The sequence below is a fragment of the Aquarana catesbeiana genome, linkage group LG03, assembly GCF_042186555.1.
Source record: "Aquarana catesbeiana isolate 2022-GZ linkage group LG03, ASM4218655v1, whole genome shotgun sequence".
Taxonomy (NCBI): Eukaryota; Metazoa; Chordata; class Amphibia; order Anura; family Ranidae; genus Aquarana; species Aquarana catesbeiana.
The window spans coordinates 570477660-570494777 of NC_133326.1; the positions used below are offsets into that span (position 1 = coordinate 570477660).

At 46.5% G+C, this 17118-nt stretch overlaps 1 protein-coding gene across 4 annotated transcripts in view; it reads left to right on the forward strand.

The window, feature by feature from the left end:
• FGD4 (FYVE, RhoGEF and PH domain containing 4) overlaps positions 1-17118 on the forward strand; it is a 308743-nt gene that overhangs the window by 92366 nt on the left and 199259 nt on the right. Inside the window, exon 1 of one of the 4 annotated variants that reach the window (XM_073621887.1) lies at positions 15772-15978. The exons of the other annotated variants lie outside the window; for them this stretch is intronic. The gene's annotated coding sequence lies outside the window, so the exon portion shown is untranslated. Of the gene's footprint in view, positions 1-15771; positions 15979-17118 lie in introns of those variants that run through there. 4 annotated transcript variants of the gene reach the window in all.

Consider the following 17118-nt stretch of genomic DNA (forward strand, 5'->3'; position numbering starts at 1 on the left):
AATTAAAGTATAACTAGTTGTTAGCATTTAGCCTATATTTTTTAGTACGTTCAATAAAATCGATTTTTAAACATGCCATAAGACAAAGACTAATCAACACAAAGGGCACAGCACAGGGGAGAAGGCAGATGGGCACAGTACAGGGGGTCAGGAGTAGACAGTACTGGTTCCAGGATGCAGCACAGGACATGGCCACCCCAGGACAGTTTAGTAAAAAGTGTGACTGTCCCAGCAAATCTGGCACAGTTGGCAAGTATGATCTAATGCAAGATTATCATGGGGCCCCCATGCACCTAAGGAGTGTCCTGCATTAAGACAGCCCTGCTTTCTTTATCGTACATCATGGGACATAGAGCCATAGTATTAACTATATGGGGTATACAGGCACCTTCAGGTGATGGACACTGGTATACCCAATACAGGAAGTTCACTCCCTATATAACCCCTCCTCCTACCAGGAGTACATCCGTTTTTTTTCGCCAGTGTCTAAGGTGTTGGTCACGAGTGAAGATGTGCTCTGAAGAGCTCCACTGGAGGGATCCTTGCTGGATTTAAACAGCCTCCATAGACCGGATCCATCCAAAGTGCCACTAAGGCCAAGTGGATGGTACCCGGGCCTTGTATATGAAGCATGAGGTTTTGCCTGTAACGCCTCTCCTTGCAGAGCTGGACCCCAGGACCCAGGGCTTTTTGGTCATGCTTACATTACCTAAAGATTTTCTTGGCAGGGTGCTAATACAGGTCCAAGGGAGTAGAACCCCGATAAAAAGGGACCTGGTCCTTGAAGGTTTGCTAACACAGCCCGCCATGATGGGTGAAGTTTGGATCTGTCTGTCACAGTAGTATCCTGCGGTGAGGATAAGGTAAGGGAAGAAGCCTAGGAACTGTAAAAAGTCCACCTATGATTTTTTTTTTTTTTTTTCTTCTATGAGTAAAATCTTGTCATGCCTTAAAGTCTCCACTAGAGGGAGTAAATGCACATACCTTTGTACGTTGCTTCTCAGCTCATTGTCCAGCTAAAACAGCATGTGTGTGGTCTCAGCAGCCAGGGGGGATTCCTAATCTTGAACAAAGTTTGCATGTCCTTTTCCCCCTAAGGGGCTGGGAGGTACAACAGTAGCTTGTGCACTCCCCCCCCCCCCCCCCCCCCTTGGCGGGTGCGGCAGCGGCTTCCCTATGTTAGTATTTAGTCCCCACAGTAGCCATAAAACGTCAAGCTTTATTACAAAGCGCACTCTAGCGTCCACGAGGAGTACACGGCGCAGGCGCTGGGGACGCCGAGCAGAGCCTCGCAACTGAGACATTAAAAACAGACGCTTCTCAAGCCAGGAGCTGGAGAGATGGATGTCTGACACACAGGACACAGGAGCGCTGGGGGCACGTAAGGCAATGCATACAGGCATTTCCGTACAGGAAATACATTTTACTCAGCATCAAGCTGAACTTTATAGCGGCATTGTATTGCTAGACTATTGTTCAGCAAATAGTGCATTTACTTAGTGCCTCTGCTTTTGTGCTTAGCACTATGGCTTCCAAAAAAGACGCCACAAAGAAGGTACCAAAAATTCTACCCCCAGGCGCTGGAAACTCCACTCGTGCCTCCACACTGTCGTCCTCGCCTGAAATACCAGATGTGGCAAGTCAGGGTGAGTCATTGGAACCAATTGGTGCAGCTGCTTCTCATATTTCAGCCCCTGTATACATGATTGAAGATGCATTTTCCTCCACCCTGCTGGGCCCAGAAGGAAGATTAGCGGCTTTAATCGCATCCTCCATCCAAAAGGATAGGAAGCGTGTTAGAACCCCCTCCCCCACCTTAGACCCTTTACCAAGCGGACAGTGGGTAGAAGATGAGGTGTTACTCTCAGGCGATCAGGAGGAGAGACAAACTGATTACTGCTCTGCAGAGGAAACAACGGTGGATGAACCCTTTTCAGCCTCGCAGTCTGAAATATTGCTGGTGCAATCTCTGATGGAGATGGTTCGTTACACTTTCAAGCTACCCCTAACGGAGTCAGCTGAAAGTTCCGTTTCTTCTTTGAGTTCCTTTAAACCTTCACAGCCTTTGCATGTGTTTCCTGTCCATGCATTATTAGAACAGTTTATTTTTGCTGAATGGGATCACCCAGATAAGCATTTTCTCCCTCCAAAAAGATTCTCAGCTCTCTATCCCATGGAGGAGAAATTCACCAAAAGATGGAATGTACCAGCAGTTGACGCTGCGATTTCCAGTGTGAATTAAAGTCCAACTTGTCCAGTAGACAATGCACAAATGCTTAAGGATCCAACAGATAAAAGTTTGGAATTCCTGTTAAAATCCTCTTTTTCTTTGGCAGGTGCGGTTACTCAGCCTGCAGTCGCTGCAGTAGGCATTTGCCAATCCCTAAAGGATCAGTTTAGACAGGCCCTTAAAGAGGTTCCTGTACAGCAAGCCCGGGATTTGGCCAAACTAACGAGCTTTATGTTTTCCCATAGACGCCATTAAAGATTCTATTCACCAGGCAAAATTTGGTCAGCCGAAGCACCATGCAAGAAGCTCCTGACTGGGTTTCCTTTTCATGGGGATCGGCTATTTGGGGATGATTTGGACAAATACATCCAAATGGGACACAAAAAAACTACCGCGCTACTGTGAAAAGTAAGTTACTAATGGTTAGTAGGATATTGTAAGCTGCAGTCCTAAAGTGAGACATGCACACATGTATACAAGAGAAAATCAAAAAAAGACTGCGCTAAAACTAAAGCCCATATTTGACAACATATATGATTATGTGAATATTCGAAAATTCGATCAGTCTGGTAATCAAACCAGATATATGAGTATAAACAATAAAGTGAAAAATTTTTTTTACAGTATACTAAGTATGACTTAAAATAACAATAATGGGAAACAAATATGTCAAATGACAGAATAATGTCCAAAAAAAGTAGTGGAAATGTTCAAGGTAAATATATCCTTGGATAAAATAGGTGATTCTACGGTAAGCACTCAGCACCCAGTGAGAAATCCTCCACCATAATAGATGTACGCTTACCGGAGGTAAGCTAGATAACAGCTTATCAATGGATATCCACACGAGGGACACAACTCCTAGGATCTCCTCACAAGGAAGGGATGAGCAGGGACTTTCGTTTTCTGGAGAATGCTTTCATCTTTCTTCCTTTTCAGAAGGCCACAAGCTATGTTCTGTCATCTACTTTTGAAGAGCCTTTTGTGTTCCAAAGAATCTTCTTCTTTCTTCTCCAGAAAACGAAAGTCCCTGCTCATCCCTTCCTTGTGAGGAGATCCTAGGAGTTGTGTCCCTCGTGTGGATATCCATTGATAAGCTGTTATCTAGCTTACCTCCGGTAAGCGTACATCTATTATGGTGGAGGATTTCTCACTGGGTGCTGAGTGCTTACCGTAGAATCACCTATTTTATCCAAGGATATATTTACCTTGAACATTTCCACTATTTTTTTTGGACATTATTCTGTCATTTGACATATTTGTTTCCCATTATTGTTATTTTAAGTCATACTTAGTATACTGTAAAAAATTTTTTTTCACTTTATTGTTTATACTCATATATCTGGTTTGATTACCAGACTGATCGAATTTTCGAATATTCACATCCAAATGGGATTTGGACAAATACATCCTAGTGGGAAAAGTACTCTTTTGCCAGTCAAAAGAAAGCATAAATGCCCTTCATTTAAGCGGACTCTTTCTCCTGCGCCAGGGGCATCCGCCTCTAGGCAGTCGTGACTGCCTCCGCCGTCAGACTCTAGAGGAAAGCCTCAGGGTCAGGCCCAGGCACAAAAGAAGTCCTGGGGGCGGAAACCTGCAAAACAGAATTCTAAAGCCTCATTATGAAGGGGCACCCCCCATCGCCAGAGTGGGGGGAAGACTTCTGCAATTCTCAGAAGTCTGGCAAGAGGAAATTCAGGACAGATGGGTCATCTCCACGGTGTCTCTAGGGTACAAACTAGAATTTCGAGTTTCCACCATCTCGTTTTCTGAGGTCAAACGTTCCCACAGATCCAGGGAAAAGGCAATCTCTGTTTTGGGCACTAGACCGATTACTGGCTCAAGGGGTGATCATACAAATCCCCACAAAAGAGCAAGGTTTGGGGTTTTATTCAGACCTCTTTACGGTACCAAAACCGAATGGAGATCTGACCCATTCAGACCCATTCTAGATCTAAAGAATCTAAATCCGTTCCTGAAGATCCGCTCTTTTCGGATGGAGTCGATCAGGTCAGTGGTTTCTATCCTACAAGGAGGAGAACTTCTGGCATCTATCGACATCAGGGATGCATATCTGCATGTCCCTATATTGCCCGCTCACCAAAGGTTTCTGCGGTTCGAGGTAGAACAGCATAATTTCCGGTTTGTAGCCTTGCCCTTCGGGCTAGCTACAGCACCCCGGGTGTTTACAAAAGTTCTGGCCCCACCTCTAGCTAGGTTAAGGGCACAGGGCATAACTGTCTTGGCGTACCTAGACTATCTATCTATTGCTAATAGACCAGTCGGTGGCTTGTTTGAAGCAAAGCGTGCACATTACAACCAGTTACTGGAAAGTCTAGGTTGGATTCTCAACCTAGAGAAGTCTTCCTTAAAACAGCTAAAAAGACTGGAGTACCTGGGTCTGATCATAGACACAGCTCAGAAAAAGGTGTTCATGCCTCAGGCAAAGATCAACTCCATAAGAGAGCTGGTGCAGATGGTCAGGTTGAAAGGAGATCACCCCATTCGCCTTTGCATGAGGTTATTAGGAAAGATGGTGGCTTCATTTGAAGCGGTTCCCTATGCCCATTTGAGACTATTGCAAAACAGTATCCTGTCTGCTTGGAACAAACCGATTCAAGCTTTAGACTTGCCAATGCGGCTGTCCCTAAGGGTGTCCCAAAGCCTCAGTTGGTGGTTGCTAACCCAGAATCTGCTGAAAGGAAAATCCTTCAGACCAGTTATCTGGAAGGTGGTAACGACAGATGCCAGCCTTTCAGGCTGGGGAGCAGTGATAGAAAAGACAACTGTCCAGGGACAGTGGTCAAGAACTGAAAGGACCTTGCCCATCAGCATCCTAGAGATCCGGGCAGCGGGTCTGGCTCTAAAGACCTGGACATTCAGGTTACGGGGTTGTCCTGTCAGGATCCAATCCGAAAATGCCACGGCTGTGGCTTACATCAATCACCAAGGGGGCACCAGGAGTCTCGCAGCACAGAGGGAGGTGAAACATATCCTAACTTGGGCAGAAAGGAATGTTCCATGCCTATTAGCAGTTTTTATTGCGGGAGTAGAGAATTGGCAGGTGGACTTCTTAAGCCGCCAGCAGTTGCTCCTGGGGGAATGGTCTCTTCACCCCAACGTTTTTTGGGCTGTTTGCCAGAAATGGGGGGCTTCAACATGAAGTTGGTCAACTTTGTGTCCAGGACGAGGGATCCACTCGCATGCGGAACAGATGTGTTGGTGACCCCGTGGGATCAGTTCTCACTGATTTATGCATTTCCCCCTATTCAGTTGCTGCCACGACTTCTTTGCAGGATCAAGCTGGAAAGAAAGCTGGTAATTCTGCTAGCCCCAGCATGGCCCAGAAGGTCCTGGTATGCAGAAATCGTAAAGATGGCGGTGGAGGATCCATGGTCCCTCCCACTACGGCCAGATCTGCTCTCACAGAGACCAATATTCCATTCTACCTAATCTAACTGTAAATTTAACGGCTTGGCCATTGAAACCCACATTTTGAAGAAACGTGGGCTTTCCAGGTCGGTTATCTCTACCTTGATTAATGCAAGGTAGCCAGCTTCCAGAACTTATATATTATAGAGTCTGGAAGGCTTATGTTTCCTGGTGTGAATCCAAGGGTTGGCACCCTCTGAGGTATATCATAGGCAGAATTCTTGCCTTTCTACAATTAGGGGTAGAGATGAATTTGGCCTTGAGTACTATTAAGCGCCAAGTCTCAGCTTTATCGGTCTTATTTCAAAGACCGCTTGCTTCACATTCTTTAGTCTGGGGTTTTTTGCAAGGGGCGATGCGGCTTAATTCGCCAGTTAGATCACCTTTGAACCCTTGGGACTTGAACTTAGTTTTGTCAGTGTTACAAAAACAGCCATTTGAACCGATACAGCATACTCCCTTAGTCCTTCTGACAAGGAAGATAGTGTTCTTGGTTGCTATATCCTCTGCAAGGAGGGTTTTGGAATTGGCTGCTCTTTCTTGTAAAAGCGGGGTTCCACCCAAATTTTGAACATTATCTCTATGCATTCTCTTCCTTGCCTAGATGCTGACATGCTGTGTAAAAAAATTTAAATCGCTGTAATTACCTTTTTTTTTTTTTTCTAATCTTCTTAGCACTTCCTGGTTTTCCTCCCATGGGAGTAGGCGTGTTTCTAGCCTCTCCCAGACCTCCCACAGTCCCCTGGGAGCTAGTCTCAGGCTTCCCAGCATGCATTGTGCAACAGCGTCATCACAACATCTCGGTGAATGCTGGGAGCACAGCATTCACCGCATCCAGGTAATACATGCTTGTGGGCTTCAAATGCCCACAATGAAGATGGAAACCGCCTTCAGTGAATTTTATACGTTATTCTTTACAACGAAATCGGACACAGGCGGACTTATTACACAGAAAATGTGAGTAGATAATCATGAGAAGAAAAGTTTGTGAATGAACTCCAAAAAAAAAAAACTGATAGGTGGACCCCCGCTTTAAGAGCCATACTTGATTATTCACGAGGACAGAGTGGTGTTTCGCCCTCGTCTAGGTTTTCTGCCAAAAGCGGTCTCAGGTTTCCACCTGAACAGGGCCGTCTTTACTATTGATTGGGCCCTGGGCAAAAAAAAATTCTTGCCCCCCCCCCCCCCCCCCCGCCCCCCCATGCAAATTGTCTCTCCACCCCAACATTCTAAAAAACAAAACACACACATAAACTTATGTATTGTATTGTAACTGTACTGTCTGCCCTCATGTTGTAAAGCGCTGCACAAACTGTTGACACCATATAAATCCTGTATAATAATGATAATAATGATGGGGGGAAGAGATAGAAAAGTCCAGGATTGTGGGGGGGGGGGGGGGAGATACGGGAGTCCAGGATGATTGGGGGGGAGAGATGGGGGAGTTCAAGATGATGGCGGGAATGGGGAGATAGGAGTCCAGGATGACACACGGGGATTGGGGGGGTGTACTTTGAGGTGTTTGTATCATGCAGGGCACAGAAAAAAATCAGCACAAGGGGCAGTACTTGCATATCCTCCTCCCTCCCGCAAAGTTACCATCTATTGGTCACCTCTGCACATCACTTTGCTTACCTCTGCTCCCTCATCCACAGCTCATCTCTGTACCCCCCTCCACCCACAGCTCACCTCTGTATTCCACGTTCACGTCTGTACCCCTCCATCCACAGCTCACTTCTGTATTCCCTGTCGACCTCTTTCTCCCCCCCCCCATACACAGCTCACCTCTGTACCCCTCTATCCATAGCTCACTTCTGTATCCCCCATCCACCTCTGTACCCCCTCCCCCATCCATGTTCACCTCTATATCTTTCTGTCCACCTCTGTACCCCCCCATGTCCACCTTTGTACCCCCCATCCACCTCTGTAGTACCCCTCATCCACAGCTCACTTCTGTATCCCCATCCACCTCTTTATCCCCCCATCCATGTTCATCTCTATATCCTTCCGTCCACTTCTGTACCCCCCCCATCCCCCTCTGTACATCCCCATGTCCACCTTTGTACCCCTGTCCACCTCTGGGTTCACCTCTGTACCCCCCATGTCCACCTTTTGTACCCCTCGTCCACCTGTGTTCACCTCTGTACCCCCCTCCACAGCTCACTTCTGTATCCCCCATCCACCTCTGCATCCCCCATCCACGTTCATCTCTATACCCTTCTGTCCACCTCTGTACCCCCCCCCCACGTCCACCTCTGTACATCCCCATGTCCACCTTTGTACTCCCGTCCACCTCTGGGTTCATCTCTGTATCCCCCCCCCATGTCCACCTCTGTACCCCCCCATGTCCATCTTTGTACCCCCGTCCACCTATGTTCACCTCTCTACCCCCTCATGTCCACCTCTGTACCCCCTCACCACCTCTGTTCCCCCATCCACCTGTGTTCACCTCTGTACCCCCCATGTCCACCTTTGTACCCCTTCCACCTCTGTACCCCCATGTTAATCTCTGTACCCCCCCCCCATGTCCACCTTTGTACCCCTTCCACCTCTGTACCCCCATGTTAATCTCTGTACCCCCCCATGTCCACCTCTGTACCCCTTCCACCTCTGTACCCCCCATGTCCACCTCTGTACCCCTTCCATCTCTGTACCCCCCCCATGTCCACCTCTGTACCCCTTCCACCTCTGTACCCCCCATGTCCATCTCTGTACCCCTTCCACCTCTGTCCCCCCCCCCCGTCCACCTCTGTACATCCCCATGTCCACCTTTGTACTCCCGTCCACCTCTGGGTTCATCTCTGTATCCCCCCCATGTCCATCTTTGTACTCCCGTCCACCTCTGGGTTCATCTCTGTATCCCCCCCATGTCCATCTTTGTACCCCCGTCCACCTGTGTTCACCTCTGTACCCCTCATGTCCACCTCTGTACCCCTCATGTCCACCTCTGTACCCCTTCCACCTCTGTACCCCCCATGTCCACCTCTGTACCCCTTCCACCTCTGTACCCCCCATGTCCATCTCTGTACCCCTTCCACCTCTGTACCCCCCATGTCCATCTCTGTACCCCTTCCACCTCTGTACCCCCCATGTCCATCTCTGTACCCCTTCCACCTCTGTACCCCCCATGTCCATCTATGTACCCCCCATGTCCACCCCACACTTCTGTACCCCCCCCCCCCCCATGTCCACCTCTGTGCCAGCAATTCTCTGCAGTCTGCACATATGGATCCCCTGCCCCTTCTCTCCACGTTGTTCTTTCTTACCTGGTCACATGGCGGTGCAACACAGTCTCCGCCTATCAGACCCAGCACACAGAAAGAAAACTTCACTCGGCTGTGTGCTACACAGGTCTGCCAGGCGGGGGTGGGGGCGGGAGGAACACAGAGTGCCGCTCTCGCTCTGTCATTGACTCTGGTGCGCAGCTCCTGACAGAGGGAGAAGCGGGACGAGCGGGCTCAAACACATGAAGCCCGCAGCTGTCCCGCTCTCCTGTATAATTAATGTAGCCGTTTGGGAGAGCAGGGGGGGGATCGGCTCCCCCCGCTACTCCGCAAAAACTGCGAGCAGCGCAGGGCTTAAGTGGCAGCTGCTTTGGGCCCCACAGCAATGACAGGGCCCAGGGCAACTGCCCCTTTTGCCCTGCGTTAAAGACGGCCCTGCACCTGAACCAAGATATTGTCCTGCCATCGTTTTTTCCAAAACCATGTTCCAGGGAAGAGAAGTCACTACATTGTCTTGATGTGGAGAAAGCGATCAAAGTCTATTTAAAGACGACTGCTCAGATCCGGAAGACTGATGTCTTATTTGTACTGCCAGAAGGTCCTAAGAAAGGACAGGGAACGTCGAAATCCACTGTCGCTAAGTGAATTCGGCAAGTTATAATTCAGGCTTATGATTTAAGGTGTAAGATTCCACCTTTCCAAGTAAAAGCACACTCTACCAGAGCAGTTAGTGCTTCTTGGGCAGTGCGTCACCAGACCTCTATGGCTCAGATCTGTAAGGCCACAACTGGGTCTTCAGTACATACATTCACCAAGTTTTATCAGGTGGATGTAAGAAGGCATGAGGATATCGCCTTTGGGCGCAGTGTGCTGCAGGCAGCAGTATAGGCCCTCAAGTCTGGGGGTGCCCTACAGGTTGCGTCTCCCTCCCCTCAAATAGCATTGTTATGGGACGTCCCATATAGTTAATACTATGGCTCTGTGTCCCATGATGTACTCCAAGAAAGGATTTTACAGGTAAGCTGTTATAAAAAAAATCCTTTCTTGGAGTACATCATGGGACACAGAGGTCCCTCCCCTCTTCCTGGGGTTTAGGTATATTGCTTTGCTACAAAAACTGAGGTACTCCTGGTAGGAGGATGGGTTAAATAGGGAGTGAACTTCCTGTATTGGGTATACCAGTGTCTATCACCTGAAGGTGCCTATATACCCCATATAGTTAATACTATGGCTCTGTGTCCCATGATGTACTCCAAGAAAAGGATTTTACAGGTAAGCTGTTATAAAAATCCTATTTTTGTTCTCGCAATACTGAGATGGTGGCACTACAGGAACTACTTCAGGCTAAAAGCCCAATTTCACCTTTTTATACCTCCGTCCTGACTAATGTCGTATCTCGACAGTTGCTGCGAAAGACACATTTTACTGCACCAAACCACTGGGAGCTCCTCTTGCAATGTACAAATCTTATTTTTTAATATAATAACCTCATATAGAAATGCAAACCTATAAAAAAAAAAAAAAAAAAAAAAAAAAACAAAAACTGAAAGCATGACTTTGGCCAAAAATAATAGCCCATTAAAAAATCTAGAAACAAAATCTGCTTTAATTCATAGATTTCCCCAGCAGTGCTTTTTTTTTGGCACTAGATGTCCTCAGTCTCAAGGCCAATACTCCACCCATTTCATTATCCTTGAAAGTGAAAGACGAAGCAGTACAGTGATGAGCTTCTCTCTGTCCTTCTGTCTCCAGGGAGATTTTACTTCACTTCCTGTCCTGTAAACACAACAGGAAGTGAGTGGAAACCTCTCCAAAGTGAGGAGAAATCACATCCTAGACAGTTGGTACCCAAACAAGTGTGCCCATTGGAAGATTTCCTGGCCATTTTCCTTTAATTTCAGTCCCAGTGACAATGATCACAAGGAGAAACGAAGAGGACGAATCTCCCCTGATGGGAGCAGAGCAGAGCTCCAGACAAAAATAAAATAATTGGATAGCCCAGCCCCATTTAGTAATAAAATAATACAACCAGCTTTTGTGGCAATAATTTAGCTTCAATCCAGATATGTTTCCTACAGTAGCTTTTTCTGCTACTAGATGTCCTCAGTCTGATGGTCCGCATCATTTATCATCCTGGACCTGCCCCAGCCTGTGACTGGACAGTGAAAGGAGAAGCAGCACAATGAACTCATAATGACTCATGTCATTCTCCTCTCTCCTCCTATTAGTATGGTTATTGTCAGCATTTGAACTCGTAGGTTCCTTGTGCTGCTTCTTCCTCCCCAAGTCTGAGCTCTGCTGTACAGGGGCTGCACAAGGCTGACACCAAATTCAGGTACTTGCATTTAAAAAATACAGTTGATGACATACTGATTGCAATAATTTATGTTTTTTATATCTGTCTGGAGTTCAGCTATCAAAAAGAAAAACTGATGTAAACTGTAACAATGACTCAAAAGATGGACGCTGTACTTTCCCTTTAAGTACACTTGGAGGGACTTATAGAAATTTGTAGAAGTGAATCATTTTTCTGATCTACGGCGATTCTGAGATCATTGACTGCCTCTCCAGAGATAATTCCTTCTGACGTTAATTCACATATATTGATTTTTTATCTCTGGCTAAATAATAAAAGCCAGGGTCATCTCTGCTTAGATCTGCCATCTTAGTGTCCATTTTGAAGCTTTAATAAAGAAGATTGAAGTGCGCTTTTTGCGGTGCACCCTCCCCGCCTGGCTGGTCGCTTTGTGTCCCCAGAACTTATGACTGCTTTAGCTGTGTGCTTCTCACACTGAGCTCACAAAGAAGCCACCTTAAAAGGAATCTTATTTTTCCTTCTTCAGCCTTCCTTCTAATTCACTCTGACAGATGAATGGGACAGACCCCCAGCTCCCAGAATTGTCATGTGGGTCACACAGGAGGATTGTGGGAAGGCTGACCTAGGGCCTTGCTTAATGACACACAAGCTGTGGAATCAATCACAGCAATGCAGCCATCGTTTAAAGTGTATTTCCACTTTTGCAGCCAAATTGAGATAGCCCCTACTTTATATTTGTTACATGTTTCCTATAGCATAACTTAAAATATATGTAAAATTATGTTTAATCATTTTTTTTTTTTTTTTTTACTGAAAATTCTCACCTAGAGTGTTCTATGTAATGTTAAGCAGGAGGCTGGGAAGAAGTTTGCGGTAATTAACCCTGTCTGTACTGTGCTGGCAGATCTCATTATCAGTTATAAATTAGGTGTGCATACTGTCTGTCCTGGCAGAGGGATAAAGATGTCAAGGCTTGGCTGGTACGTTATATCTTAATGCACTTATTTTGTCCCTCATTTTGCATAGTTGCCAACTGTCCCGGATTTCCCGGGACATTCCCGGGATTTAGACTCCATTCCTGATTTTGTTGTTTCCCGGTAAATGTCCCGAGAAATCCGGTTCTTCACGGATTTTCGCCGCCGCCTGCCGCTAGAGGTCCGCGGCCAGCAGAGACATTGTCTCCGCCGGCCGCCATTTTTCAGAAGACCAGGAAGACGGCTGGGGGGGGGCTAGACGGAGCTCCTGCTTCGCCGCCCACCCTCTGCCCCACTCCGCATCGCCCCGCTGCCAGTCTGTTATGGAAAGGGGCGGGGTTCTAGCCATGCAGCCGGCGGAGGGAGACAGTATACACTGTCTACTACACTACTAGGACACCTGAGGTGGGGGGGGGGCGCGCACCACTGGGGAAATCTGATGTAAGGAGGGCTCCACTGGGGACACCTGATGCAAGGGGGGCTCCACTGGGGACACCTGATGCGAGGGGGGCTCCGCTGGGGACACCTGATGCGAGGGGGGCTCCGCTGGGGACACCTGATGTGAGGGGGGGCTCCGCTGGGGACACCTGATGTGAGGGGGGGCTCCGCTGGGGACACCTGATGTGAGGGGGGGCTCCGCTGGGGACACCTGATGCGAGGACGGGCTCTGCTTGGGGCACCTGATGCAAGGCCAGACTCTGCTGGGACATATGACGCAAGGATGGACTCTGCTGGGGGCACCTGATGCAAGGACGGACGGCTGGTGGCAGGCAACGTGACAGGTGACACGCTCAGGGATCCCACTGATTCTGCATTATGGTGAGTTGAATGATTTCATTTTATATTACAATGTAATAATAGAAATAATGCACTTCAATCATCCTGACACCATAACAACCATGGTGCCGGGATGATTGAAGTGCTAACACCAGGTGTTTGGAGTATCTTTATCTGCTGATTGTTAAACTTTCTAGAATACACATATTTCCATTGTTGTGTAGGATCTGGGGCTGCTGTCCCTCCATCTCTCCCCCCCCCCTTTCCCTCTCCATCCCCCCCCCCTTTCCCTCTCCATCCATCCCCCCCCCCTTTCCCTCTCCATCCCTCCCCCCCCCTCTTTCCCTCTCCATCCCTCCCCCCCCCTTTTCCCTCTCCATCCCCCCCCCACCTTTCCCTCTCCATCCCTCATTCATCTCCGGCTCTAACCACACCCCCTTTGAGCCACACCCACTTAAGACACGCCCACTATTTTGTGTAAACCACGCCCATTTTTCATTGCAGCGCGCTAAGCGCACCACATTTTTGCTTTGCCTCTTTGTCACGCCCACAAATGCATGCCCCGCCCCCTAATTAAAACAAGACTCTGCCTACAGCCAAAAAAGTATCCCTAAAAATTTTTTTTCAATGTTGGCAACTATGATTTTGTCACCTAACTGCAAATTGCATTTTAAAGAAAAGAATACAGAGTTCTATGTATAAACCCATACCTGCCAACTTTTTGAGATGGGAACGAGGAACACCTATAAACAAAAGTATGTAGACACAGGACACATCCCTTGCCACTCCCCCTTAAAGCAGAATTCTACCGAAAAAAAAATTAAACACACAAGTGATTTTTTTTTTTTACCACTACTATTCCTTTATACTGGCTTTTGAAATTTACAAATGCAGCAATTTAGAAATTGTATGAAACCCTTTTTTTGAATGATAAATAGTGCATTTTTATACAACTACACTATATTGTGCCTGCCTTTACACGCACATGAACTTTAATGGCGTCTTAGTCTGTAGGGTTCAATATTGAGTTGGCCCACCCTTTGCAGCTATAACCACTGCAGCATTTCTGGGAAGGTTGTCAATAAGGTTTAGGAGTGCGTCTATGAGAATGTTTGACAATTCTTCCAGAAGTGCATTTGTGAGGTCAGGTACCCAAAGATGTTCTATCAGTTTGAGCTCAGAACTCTGTGCAGGCCAGTTAAGTTCCTCCACCCCAAACTTGCTCATCCATGTCTTTATGGACCTTACTTTCTGCACTGGTCCAAACCATTTGGTGGAGGGGGATTATGGTGTGGGGTTGTTTTTCAGGGGTTGGGCTTGGCCCCTTAGTTCCAGTGAAGGGGACTCTTAAGGCGTCAGCATGCCAAGACATTTTGGACAATTTCACGCTCCCAACTTTGTGGGAACCGTTTAGGAATGGCCCCTTCCTGTTCCAACATTACTGCGTACCAGTGTACAAAGCAAGGTCCATAAAGACATGGATGGGCAAGTTTGGGGTGGAGGAACTTGACTGGCCTGCACAGAGTTCTGACCTCAAACTGATAGAACATCTTTGGGTGCCTGACCTCACAAATGCATTTCTGGAAGAATTGTCAAACATTCCCATAGACACACTCCTAAACCTTTATTGACAGCCTTCCCAGAAATGTTGCAGTGGTTATAGCTGCAAAGGGTGGGCCAACTCAATATTGAACCCTACAGACTAAGACGCCAATAAAGTTCATGTGCGTGTAAAGGCAGGCGTCCCAATACTTTTAACAATATAGTGTATATTGGACTCAATTCCTACCAGGGACTGTTGGATCAGGTGCTTTGTGCACTGGTGCACAGTCATGTTGGAACAGGAAAGGGCCATCCCCAAACTGTTCCCACAAAGTTGGGAGCATGAAATTGTCCAAAATGTCTTGGCATGCTGACGCCTTAAGAGTTCCCTTCACCATAATCCCCCCTCCACCAAATGATTTGGACCAGTGCGCAAAGCAAGGTCCCCAGTCTTCATCGTCCTACACTTTCCTGAAGTCTTCCTGCCAGTAATCTGACTTTGCAGGATCTTCCTTCCTCACCTCTTTGGGCTGGGTGATTCTTGGTGAGCAGAGAGAGGTACCAACAGGATGATATCAGCACCTCTCTGCACCATTACAGTGTGAATAAAAGGCATGGTTGTAATGCCCCCTTAGGAGGTAGGGCCATGACAGCCCTGCATTCACGATAGAGTTCTCAGCCTCTCCAGGTTAAGTGATGCTGGGCATGATTCAGCTCACAGGACAGAAGAGGGCATCTTGTGGCTGAAAAAGAAACTGCAGGGAAAAACTCTAGATTGAAGGCGAGGGTTGTGCATGAAACATTTTCCAAAAAAAAAATCACATGGAGTTCATCTTTTACTCTACTCTCATCCAAACAATAACCCCTGAAATGGATACTTAAAGAGAATAAAAAAGCATACGAACAGTTCTGGCAAGGAAGAAAATATGAAAGTAAAAAATAATGGATTTACGGTCCGGATCAACCAGCGATAAAACACATTTACAGGGGGAACGCAGAAATAACTGCTGTGTTAAAGCTAGCAATAGACTACTACAGCATGTATGGCTCTTTTTTTTTTCTTTTTTTTTTTTTGGCCATAGTTCCACTATATAAATCAATTTTATCTAATTGGTTATCCATATTGCCCAGAGTATAGGTTGTGCTACCGCAGCACACTTTTGCAATCTCAAGGCTAGCTTGTACTATGCATGATTTATCCACTTGTATTGCATAAGAGCTCCCACGGAGCCCTTTTCAATTTACTAACAATCGTAGAGGGCATTTCACAGCATTCAGACTGTTAACAGGAAGTGAAGTTTAGAAATAAGTAAAAATCAGCAAAACAAGAAGAAAAAAAAACATTTACTGTACAGCGCTGGGATATTTCAGGGTTTCTCAAATCCTTTTTTGTCATATGGAAGCCGTTGTGAAGAAGGAAGAGCGACACGATTGTGAAACCTGGGGGAAAGCAGCAGCAATTTCCAGCCTTAGGGCTGAGCCGTAAGTTTCTTCGCTTTTAAAGAAATACAAGGCTTCCATTGCTCACCTCCTTCAAAAAAAAAATCAAAGTCCCCTGAATGTTGTCACGACACTTGACAAATCTGGAAAACTAAATTCAAATATTGAGGCAAAAGGTTTATGATGGCAGCCAGGAAACTAGCGTTTTGTGAAGGAGGGGTCAGCAATGACATTTTCAAAGTTTCTGGAGTATGAAAGTATTTTTATTGCTGTATTTGTCCCAGCTAAGTGGGATTGGCCCTCTCAAATTGTCACAAATACAGAAAGTAATGTAGAATTTAAAATTGAGTTGTCACCAGAACAGGTGAAAGGAAATCTTCCATTGTGGAGAGCCATTTTGGTGGCAACTGCACCAATAACACATGTGCTATTTTGTTGGACTTTGTTGACTGGAGCAATCCTATTATTGTCTGTAGGGCTGTTTTAAATCTATGCAACGTGTCTCTGTGCAACGTGGGAAAAAAAAGCACAAGTGCTTGCTGCAACATATTGTTGACACATGGGAGCACATGAAAAAAGGAATTAGAAAAATGCATAAAATTTGTAGTCACAAAAGTGTAAGGCCTCTTGCACACGATACTCCTGTTTGAGCATTTACTTTTTCAAACCTTTTTTTTTTTGCATGTATTTGCATACATATGCGGTCGTGCAATTTTCGCACAAATTGTGCGCACGCGTGAAAACGTATTCTTGTGTTTTTGTTTTGCACAATATGTAAATGGGCATTTGCACACATTTTGCGTGCAATCGCACAGATATTTGCATGCATGACTCGTAAATCGCGTGATTGGCTGGGCAATTCTAGCAGCTTTATTTTCTTTCTTTGAAACCAGGTGAGAGTTTCTTTGGCTTGTGTTTGGGATCATTGTCTTGCAGAAATTTCCATCATCCTCTTCATCATCCTGGTAGATGGCGGCAGATTTTATCAAGAATGTCTTGGTGCATTTCTCCATTCTTCCTTCCCTCAACAACATGAAGTTTGCCAGTACCGTATGCTGAAAAAAAGCCCCACACCATGATGCTCCCACCTGCAAACTTCACTGTTGGCATGGTGGGCTTGGGGTGACGTGCAGTGCCATTTGACCTCCAAACATGGTGTGTATTATGGCATCAAAAGAGTTC